The following is a 9,874-nucleotide window of genomic DNA, read 5'->3' as shown; positions in this document are numbered from 1 at the left end:
TGACACTTTCACCCCTGGTTTTCCCTTGGTCACTGTTCTCTGCTGTTTAACCTCAGGCTACGATTCTCCCACCCACCGCATACCTGAAGTGCTGCATCAGGGTCCAAAATGAACCCGTCGATGGGTCCTGGTGTAAATAACTGAATCCTTCGAGAAGGTGCTGCACGTGGCCTCGGCTCCCTTTCCTCCCCGGCGATTTGTGGGGCACTCGCACGTCCTTTGGGAGGAGCAGGGTTTTCAAAGCACCGCTGGAGCCCTGGCGTGTCGTTCTTAAACGAAAGCCCAATCCCGTGTTTTTAGGGAGGCTGACTTCAGCTGCAGTTTTCTAAAATGTTGCTATTAAAGACAGACCTTCAGCTTCTCCGGCCCAGGAGAGAGTTCAGCTTTGAGGTGAAGGAGCTGGAACTCTGGTGGCTGGACGTGACCGAGAGGCTCTCGGTGGGAACTGTAGCTTGTGTAAATGTTAGTTGTTGTTTGTATGCCCCCCCAGCCAACTATTTTATTAGGAGTTCACCAGGGGTCAGATAAACATTTAGTGGCTTTCAGAAGCGTCTCTGGGCATTTGGGTACGTGTGTTATGTGGTCAGGTTACAGTGGATTTCAAAGCCGGAGGGGATTACTGGTCTCGCAGGCTGCCCCGGACTGTTTATAGTGGCTAATGCCCAAGTGCGTGGCGTGGTTAAGGAGCGTATGGAATAGCAGCGAGGAGTTTGGCCGCTGAAGGGAAAGTTGGGGACTTTTCTTTCACCTTGAGTCATGTTTTGTTGTATTTGACTGCTCCTTCTGAAATGAGCACAGTAGCGTGCATAGCAAGGAGAACGGGTTCGGGAATCCCACCCAGTCGTAGAGGAACATTACATCAGTGCAGGGATGTGCCTGACTAAAAATACGATGGTTCTGCGAGCACTTTGTTTGCACTGCTGAAACGGCTCTTTGCTGCAGAGTTCTGTGCTTGAGAATTGTTCTAGTTTATACGGAAAAAGCCGGTAAATTCGACCAGAAATTGTGGAAGAGCTGCAGCGAGAAGAATCGGTAGTTGGAGAATGACAGAGTACGCCGTTTCGCTGGCTCGTGCCTGTGTACGGAGGATACATATGCGTTATGCCTTGTGGAAGGGACGCCCCACGAATCCCTCTATTTTCTGAGCTCTTTATTAAATAGTAATTCCATTTTTGACCGATTTTAAGAGAAAGAAATTATGCCTTCTGGATTTTTTTCTGTTCTGTCCATGTTCAATTCCTATACAAGTCACAGTCTTTAATGTTTTTAAAAGGCGGCTGCATTCCAAGAGGCTCTAAACCGCTCCGTGATTCCCCCCTCTCAAATCTTAGTGTATGGTCAAGACAACAGAGGAGAACATTGCCGCCGCACTTTTCAGCTGCCGCCTTCAAGAAGCAGCAGGAGGCAAAATGTGACGTTTCCAGAGAAGGTGATGTCCAGTTTTGCCTTGTTTTGTTATCCCGTTGCTAATCTTTCCGCACGGTTACAAGAGTTGCATATGTTCTGCGTCTTGAGCTCCTACATCTGTCGGGCCTCAGTCGCTGCAGTTCTCTGGGATGTATTATAAGCATTGGAATAGCTTAAGAGGGAATATAAATCCCCTTAGTGTGCTAGAGCACTTACACTCCTAACAGTTCTTGGCTCTTCTGAGGGCTGTGTTTCTTAATTGCTTTCTGCCAAGAAAGCACATCTATAGAAGAACCGGTCATGACGGATGTGAAGTCCCAAAGCCTGAACGAAGGCCTGAACTGCTGTCGGTGAGGAAGAGAAACAGAAGAAGTAGGGCATCCCTTTGAGCAAAAAAAAGAGGTACGACAAGGAGGCTTGTGAAGAAGAGAAAAGCAGAAATGGTGATAGAGACGATAAAACGACAGTAAAAGCTCTGTGTCATTTGGGTGGTTCATGGGGTCTGCAACACAAGGCAATATTAATGAGCAATTTGCCAGCTAATTGCCCTCTTTTTGATCTGCCTAATGATGTATGCCATAGCAGGGTTTCCCAAGCCTACCTCAGTCGCTTCCCAGTATTGGCAGAAATAGTTCCCAGCCGCGGTGACACCTGACTTGAGGAATCCATTCGCCGCAGTTGTGTGAGTTACTGGGTTTTGAAGGCTGTCTGAGCAGCTGTACTTTCACAGTGAATGATTCTGAAAGGGAGTAAAATGTATGTTTGCTGATAGCCAAGGGGTGGGTTCAAATAAAGCAGGCGCTTCTGCAGGGGAGATCACCAATGCGTGTGTTGGAGTGTGAGGTCCCGCGTCTGCGGCGGCGAGCGCGACGCGCCCGTCAGGCCGAGGAGCGCAGCTCTGCAGGCTGTTGCCCGTCGTCAATAGAGGTCTGAGCAGATCTGGAAATCTGCTGAGCGGGCTGAGCTGCGTCTCTTTGCTGGCGAGGGAGGCAGCTGAAGGCAGCTGCCCTCTGCATTGGAGGTCCAAGGCATCGCTCACCTTAACGCACCCCACAGCGGGCTTGGCTTTGCGTTGAGAAAGTGCGTACTGCGGAAATGGAAATGCGGGTGACGCTGTGCTTGTGTTACGGGGAACGGTGAGTATTTATTTATTTCTGTGCACATGAGTAAGAGACGATGACTGTTTAGGAAATCAAACTGGTCGTTGTATTTTGCTCTGCCTTCACTTAGAGATTTGGAATAGGAAAAACCACCACCACCGGGATTTGTTCTGGTTTATTCCAGGGTACAGTCACAGCTGAACACGAACACTGAGTATCTTCTATTACTGTTAGGCAGTAAATTCTGTCCCCAAATCAAAATTTCGCATAGAGCCTTTATCAGCAGAGCTGTTTGTAAAAATGAATTAAAAATAGAAAATACTAAATCCAAAAAATCATACATTTAACAACAAAACTTAAGTTTCCAATGTAAAATATTTTTTTTCCTAAAATATTTTGCTTTCTACAAAGAATTACTGAAACATCTTTATTTTTTTAATAACAATCTTGGATGTTTTAGTTCACAAAAAGAAATTGTGAAAAAAATAGATTAAAAATGAAAAATCCGGCATGGAGATGTATTGGTTGAAAAATGGGAGGCAGTATTTACATACGAAGCAACTCAGGAAATGGCCCACGCTGGCAGTCGCCCGGCATTAGGGAATAGGCTTGTCCTGGCTCCAGCTGGGTTAGGCCACAGCAGCTTACAGAGGTACCGCTGTCCTGACCGTCAGGAGCCGCGCGTTGCATCGGGCGTTAAAGAAAGAAATGGGAAATTTAGGAAATGAAAGTAATTGTAGGGAACTAAACTGGAACAATAACGATTTCGGGTACTGCCACAGAAGCAACCTTTGGATTCGTGTCTTGTTAAATGAGATTTTTCCAGTTAAACCTCTGCAAATTCTGGGGAGGGTGACACTGCTTTCTTACATGTTACTCTAAAGTAATAACCTTGTTTAATTTCAGCTCAGGTTTTTAAGATATGACCATTCGTACCTTTAATTGGTTAGAACATTTTTGACTGAGAATAGATTAGTAAAAATCTTTGTGGCCAAGTCGCACAGAGTAACTGCAAAAGTAGAATAAGTTGACGCTTTTATCAAAGGGAAAAATGGAATTTTAGTTACGCTTGGGAACTAGGGAGCGCTGATGGAAATATTTTGCTTAAGAAAGGAGAGGTTCCACTGGCAACTGGCATTTATATATGTTTATATCCCTGTACGTTTATATAAATGAAGAGAGTTTTGTTGCAGTTCAGTTGGGAAGAAGAGAGAAAAATTCCCAAGACTTGCCAGCTAAGAATTTAATTTTGGTGTTCCTTTCATCAAATGATAAATGAGTGTAATAAAATCATCATTGTAGCTTTATTCACATGAGTGAGATCAGGAGCTGATGCACCTCAGGTACAGACAGACATCTGGGGTGCTAATGAATGGTTTAGGATTGTGGTCAAAAGCAGCTGAAGATGAACGTGCTTTGTTTCAGTAAATAAAATCAGGTTTTGCTGCAGGCTTTCAAAAAAAGAATTAAAAACCCCTTACATGATCACAAATCCTCTTTTGGTTGCTGGGGTCGTCCCGTTCATTTTTAAAGCCTTCAGTAAAAGTAACGCTGGGTGTGTTCCCCGTTCAGCTCCCTTGTTGCAGATGGTGGCGAGAGGCAGCCTGAGGAAACCGGAGATCTGGCTGGATTTGTGGGGAGCAGGGGATGGATGTGCCTTAGTCTGTCGTTCCTGCTGTCGCCGTCTGCCAGCACATTCCCCTGCTGAGGAGGAGAAAACAATTTATTCCGATGGTGGTGTCTGTAAAGGCAGTTTTAATGCAACAGTGGCTTCCTATATTGGAATAATTGCTCTTACAAAATGAAGTGACCAAACCAGGACGTGGTACCTTGGTACATCACTGTAATGCAGTCCTGTGTTTGCTAATTAAGGGGGGGAAGGTCTCTATCAAGGTAAAATGTGTTTTCATGTAGTTTTACCTAAAGGTAGCAGGTATTTTCTGCTGTTGGGTTGGTATTTTCCTTTTTGTTACTTGCAACTCTATTGTGTTGTGAAAATTCAGCGGTGTGCAAGTGCGGCAGTCTCTGCGCCTCCGGGAAGGGTCTCCCTGTGCTCGGCAGCGATGGCGCGTCGTGCCTCAAGCGCGGGGCTTGCGTAAAGCATAAGTAAAATTTGGTTCATTCTTGCTTGATTTTACACCCTGTGTTCTAACAGCATGGCTGCTGAATCTGCCGAGTGCTGGTAATGGCCTCCTTACAGCCGCATGTTTTTCTTTGCCAGCTTGGTTTATTTTGCCAGCTTCTCCCAGCTTAAACTGTGCTGTTAGCTTTGGCTTTGAGAAAACATCAGCTTAAAAGCTGGGTCACATGTCCCCAAAGCCTGGTGCTCGTCTGCACCTTCTGGGATGATTTACACTGACGTACTGATTGTTCTTTGCAGCTAAGGCTGCCAGTGCTAACGTTGTCCCATAACGATAATCGCCCCTCAGCCTCGTTTGGTAGGTGCAGGGCACCTCTCTGGGTCGCACTGCGTGGCTTCCCCACCGCCCCGGCACCAGGGGCTCCTGGAACGAGGCATGAGAGCAAGGCGAGGAGCTAAACGACAGAAAAGAAAGATTTGACCCATAGGCACCCGCGGGGCACGAGATTGGAGTTTATAATACAAAACATCTTGTATTTTTTATTACCTCGCTCTGTTTGCAGCCTGAAGGTCTCACGGCCGCACGCCTCCGGTGCAGCCCAGGTAGCGTTGACGAGTGCGGTGCAGAAGCGTGCACGCAGACAGTTCTGCGGGCTCGTCTGTGCACTCACCTCCATCCCCTACGCCGTGGTGGAGTGCTGCTGGGAGAGGGCGCCCGCAGAACGGTTTAATGTCCCGCGCCCTCTCTCGTTGCCTGGCCCTGTTAGAGCGTCCATCAGGTCGCTGCCTGCACAGGTACCCACAGCCACCAAATTACGTTCACGCGAGTGTTCTTCGCACGGCCATCCTTGTCACCTTAGGCGTTACCCGCTTGTATTTCCATGATCTGAAGAGTTTGGAAATAACATAGCTTTAAGTTATTTAGAATAAATGTAAATACAAGGTGGGCTCTGAACCTCGTCAAGACTGTTTCTACCATCAGCCCTGGATAGTCCAGGCCTTAAGAATTTAGGCACGTGGTTGTGCACTGAAACATGGTGCAAGGCGTTTGCGGTCTGAGAAGAGCGCGGGTGTTGAGTATTCTACTTGAAGCAGAAGCTTCAGGGATTAAAAACCAGTAAAATTTACTATAGGGATCGTGTCAGCCCGCTCTGAAGTCAAGCAGCATCTGGGTTGGAATGCGGCATCTGTTTAAACAGCACACAGAAATAGTGCACCACAATTTTTAGGTCAGGAAGCTGGGAACATCATGCTCAACTGAAAATGCCAAGGGAATCGCAGTGGGTGGAGTGTTATTACCCAATCTGGCGTTTGGCCAGAGAACCAAAACATCTCTGGGAGCCTCTGTGGGCTTGTTGAGAACCATGGCTGGTAAGGACTTGCTTCCACGTCATGGGGGTGTCAACATGCAGCAACACCGATTCTGTTGTACCTTGTATTTTTTTTTCTTTCTGCATCTTCCCAGTCGCTCTGTCCCCTACTGCAGTTCCGTGTGCGAATGCTGAGGAGCCACCGCTCCAGAGATCTGCAGGTGCTGCCGGTTCCCAGGCCGAGGTGAGCAGCAGCACATTTGGGCACACGAAGAGCGCGCTCAGTGGGGGCCCCTCTGCAATGGTTCCAACGCGTGCCCGCCCTCCCTGCCACTCTGCTCTGGCCTCTGGGCCATGCCATCTGTCCTCCTCAGCTACGCTGGGGGGATTATCGGTAGAGTCACTTAGCAAACTAGATCAGGCAATTAATGTTCTGATTTTAAAGCCAGCTTAATTTCTTGATCTAGTTTGTGCAGGCACCATGGGAGGTGCAAGATGCTACAGTGCCAGGGAGGAAACAAGCAGAAAGCACGGGGTCAGGAATGACTTGACCTGCTGTTGTCACTAAAGGCTAATTTTCACGACTGCCAATACGAATTCCGTTGGATTGGAACTGATGGATCCATTGCATGGATCAGTCAGTCCTTTTATCTCAATCATTTTCCTGTGCTCACTCACTAGATGACTGAAGGCGGTGTTGATAGTGCTACTTCTGCAGTATTGCGTCAATGCCTGAACACCTGGGATTTCCTTCTCCGAAGAGCTGCTTTCTCTGTGTGACCCTTTTTCAGACAAATTAGTACGTCTCATTCATTAGAACCCTTATCGAATCGTTGTCTTTCTGAATTAGCGATTATTTTGTAATTTTGTTAAAAAATGAGGTGTCGATTACTAAGGGTCTATAACTGTAGACACTTTCCCCGCTGGAGAACAACAAACTGAAGTGTTTGAAATGAAGATATATACCATACTTTATTCATACCTTTTATTTTTAACTGTGAGTCCCGTTTTGCGTCAGTACCACGTAAAACTGAGATGCATGTATGCCATCCCAAGTTGCAGCTAAGCTTCCCTGGTTCCTACCTGGATGTTGGCGGATGCTTCCCTTTCCGTGCCTTCATGAGGCTACGGGCCTTTGGGGTGCTGTAACTTCATCCTAGGCTTTCTTACTGGCTTTGCAGCTTGGGTGCGTATCAAGTTGCAGACCAAATTTTAGGTGGATTTGGCTTGCGAGCGTCACCTTGTCGCCTACATCTCACATGCTGAACAGTTGTTTCACGTTGTAAGCTGTTGGGCACAACTTAGAATTTGAAAGTAGTTCTGTTGGGTTTTAAAGCTTTTTAAGTCACTACCAGCAACTCTTCGTAGTAATGACGTGTTTTCTCGTGCCATCGCCTTTAATGGTAGCTATCCGCTAGTTTTGATCTTTAATGATTCTGAAGCCGTGCAAAGCCGCAATCAGGACTCAGTAGCCTTGGTGACCATGAAGCAGGTGTTCTTTATTGCTGCGGCGGGTGCGCAGGGGATCGCCCTTCCCAACGTGTGCGCCGCACAGGGCTAGTTGCATAGTTTCTATACAAGTTTTACATACATCTTCATTACATTCCTCGGAAAAGGCAGGGATAGGTAAATTAATTCCTGGGAATTATTTACATATTCTCCTCCCAGTTGCACATGCTCAGTGATTTGAGTCAGTGGTCTTCAGGGTTCGTTTACTTCATCCACTCCTCTTCTTCACCTTGTCCTTTTCACCAACTCCAGCTTTTACCCCCTTTACTCTGCTGCCAGAACAACACAGCCAGTACCAGCCAGCTCCCCATCCTTGAAGCATCCCCCTTTACCTCCATATCTCACGGTTCCCGTCCCTGGCCGTCTTCATATCGACAAAGCCTTAGATGTTTTGTCCCCTAAGTGCCTTCCAAGGCCGGCAACAAAGATAGGCAATTTACTACAAATCTCTCCTTTCTCTAAGGATGCACATTCCCCACACTGTTAGGTTCTTATCCACAGTTTCTCACCTCATACGGTTGGTAAGTTTAACCTAAACCACAATGTTAGTACTTTAAGCTGGATCCTCCTCAAGGATGTTCTGTTTCCTCAGGGCTATTATCACATTCCAGCTACAGTTGGATTCGCAAAGGTCTCTTGTTAACCCTTTAGCATCCCTTCAATACCATATGTAAAATACAAACTTACTACCCAGTAAAATTATACATGCATTTACTCTAAATCTATTTTAAATTAATCTTTGTTTCTTCCAGTAATTATTACTTATGCTACTTGTGCTTACCCTCCTCGATTGCAGGTATCTCCTTCTCTGTTTTGCCTTTCTAAATGAAAAGGAAAATAGGGTGCCTGAACCTTGCTGCTCCTACAGCTTCCAACAAGAGCTCCGAATTCTGAGCCTTCCTTCCTTTTGGAAGTGAAAAGTGATTACGAGCATGCAAGTGTGAAGTCCAGGGTGATGGTTCCTTAAGGCACGGTCTGTGTGCGCTGTGCCTGAGGGGAAGCAATCTGTTGACCTTGAAGTTTCCTAAAGGTTCCTGAGGTGGGATGGGAGGGAATAGGAGGCATCAAGGAAGAAGTGAATCACTATTTAATTGTTGGGTTTTCTAAGCTTCTACTTACCGCCTGTACTGAGACATGCACAAGGGTTGAGTGCTCGATGGTAAAATACTTCCTCCTGTTGCCTCGCACCATGCAGCTTCAGTCCTCCTTGCCGTGGGGCGCACACTTACGTGCAATCCTTTTGTGCCTGCAGCTGGATTTTTGTGAGTCTGGCGCTAGAATGGGTGCTTAATTTGTTTCTGCTGGGACTTCTGGGAACTTCGAGGGCCTGTGCTGAGTGGTTCTTGTGCTGCTTGACTTACTGAGTTTTTGGTATTGCTTTTTGAGGTGATTGATACTCGGTGATCGGTTTAACGCGTAGATTGAGTTTCACGTTAGATTAAATTTTAACGTAGAATTGACTCATTTGAGTATTGAAGTAGGAGTTTCTCCCTTTATTTCCCTTCTGTTGGACATCACTTCAAACAGATGTATTGTGCTGGAGGGGTTCCATGAACCTCGACAGGTTAAGCGTCCTTTGTCCCATTGTAATTTGCTGGAGATCAGAGATTTTTGTGTATTCTTGAGATTCGGTGATGGTGACCGGGCTCCGCTGTAATGTCTGTGTGGATGTAATGAGTAGCTTGCGCGCACTCAAAAAGCCCCGTACAGAATACCTGACATGCCCGATGTGTTTGAGCACACAGAGAGAAATGAAAGGATTCTTGTGTCAGTACTGCTTTTCTTCAAGACCAGCCTGTAAATAAACTAGATGGTTGGACAGGTTTGGGTCTCCTAAATAGGCAGGATGTATTTATGTCTCTGCCAAAAAATAGAAGCGATTACCTTTCAGTTCGAGAGCGCTAGCAAGAAAATAGGACAGCATCTGGAGTAAGGAGATGTTACATCCTTTGTGAAACTGCATAAATGTCAGATTTTAAAAATAATACTTAGGAACTCAAATAGTCATGAGCTTTTCTGTTACTTTCAAATACCGTTGTTCTAAAGTGGGGGTTTGTCCTCCTTTAATTCCAAATTAAAATGGATGGTGAGGAATACTTGTCAGTTTGTGGTGTGGCATGCAAACTAAAAATAAAACCTTCTGGGAGTCTCCTCTTTCCAAGCAGATTGGTCACCTTTTCACTGACTTCCTTGTCAGAAGTAGATGCGCCAATCCAACCAACCGCAACCCTTCCGGCACGTGGTCCTTTGGAACAGAGGATGGCTTAACTTCTGGAGTGTTGAAGACTAATTAAGAGATTTTGGGATAGCTTTCCTTATACTTTGATTTGGATTTGCAGCAAGACCGTTACAACGTGCCTGGGCCGTGCCTCTGCCCCTCCCTGGCTGCGCGTTCCCTGCCTTACCTGGCCCCCACAGGAGCCACCGGCGCAGGTAGCGCAGAATAAATACTGAGAGAACAAGGCCAT

The 9,874-nt window shown here is 46.4% G+C and overlaps 1 protein-coding gene across 11 annotated transcripts in view; it reads left to right on the top strand.

Annotated features, from left to right (window-relative positions):
* The window catches only part of NEDD4L (NEDD4 like E3 ubiquitin protein ligase), a 113,527-nt gene that overhangs the window by 43,897 nt on the left and 59,756 nt on the right, over positions 1–9,874 (top strand). The window contains exon 1 of one of the 11 annotated variants that reach the window (XM_035892936.1): positions 9,572–9,575. The exons of the other annotated variants lie outside the window; for them this stretch is intronic. The gene's annotated coding sequence lies outside the window, so the exon portion shown is untranslated. Of the gene's footprint in view, positions 1–9,571; positions 9,576–9,874 lie in introns of those variants that run through there. 11 annotated transcript variants of the gene reach the window in all.

The sequence above is a fragment of the Egretta garzetta genome, unplaced genomic scaffold (assembly GCF_000687185.1).
Source record: "Egretta garzetta isolate BGI_Z169 unplaced genomic scaffold, ASM68718v1 scaffold384, whole genome shotgun sequence".
Lineage (NCBI taxonomy): Eukaryota > Metazoa > Chordata > Aves > Pelecaniformes > Ardeidae > Egretta > Egretta garzetta.
This window is presented reverse-complemented; position numbering and strand designations above follow the sequence as displayed.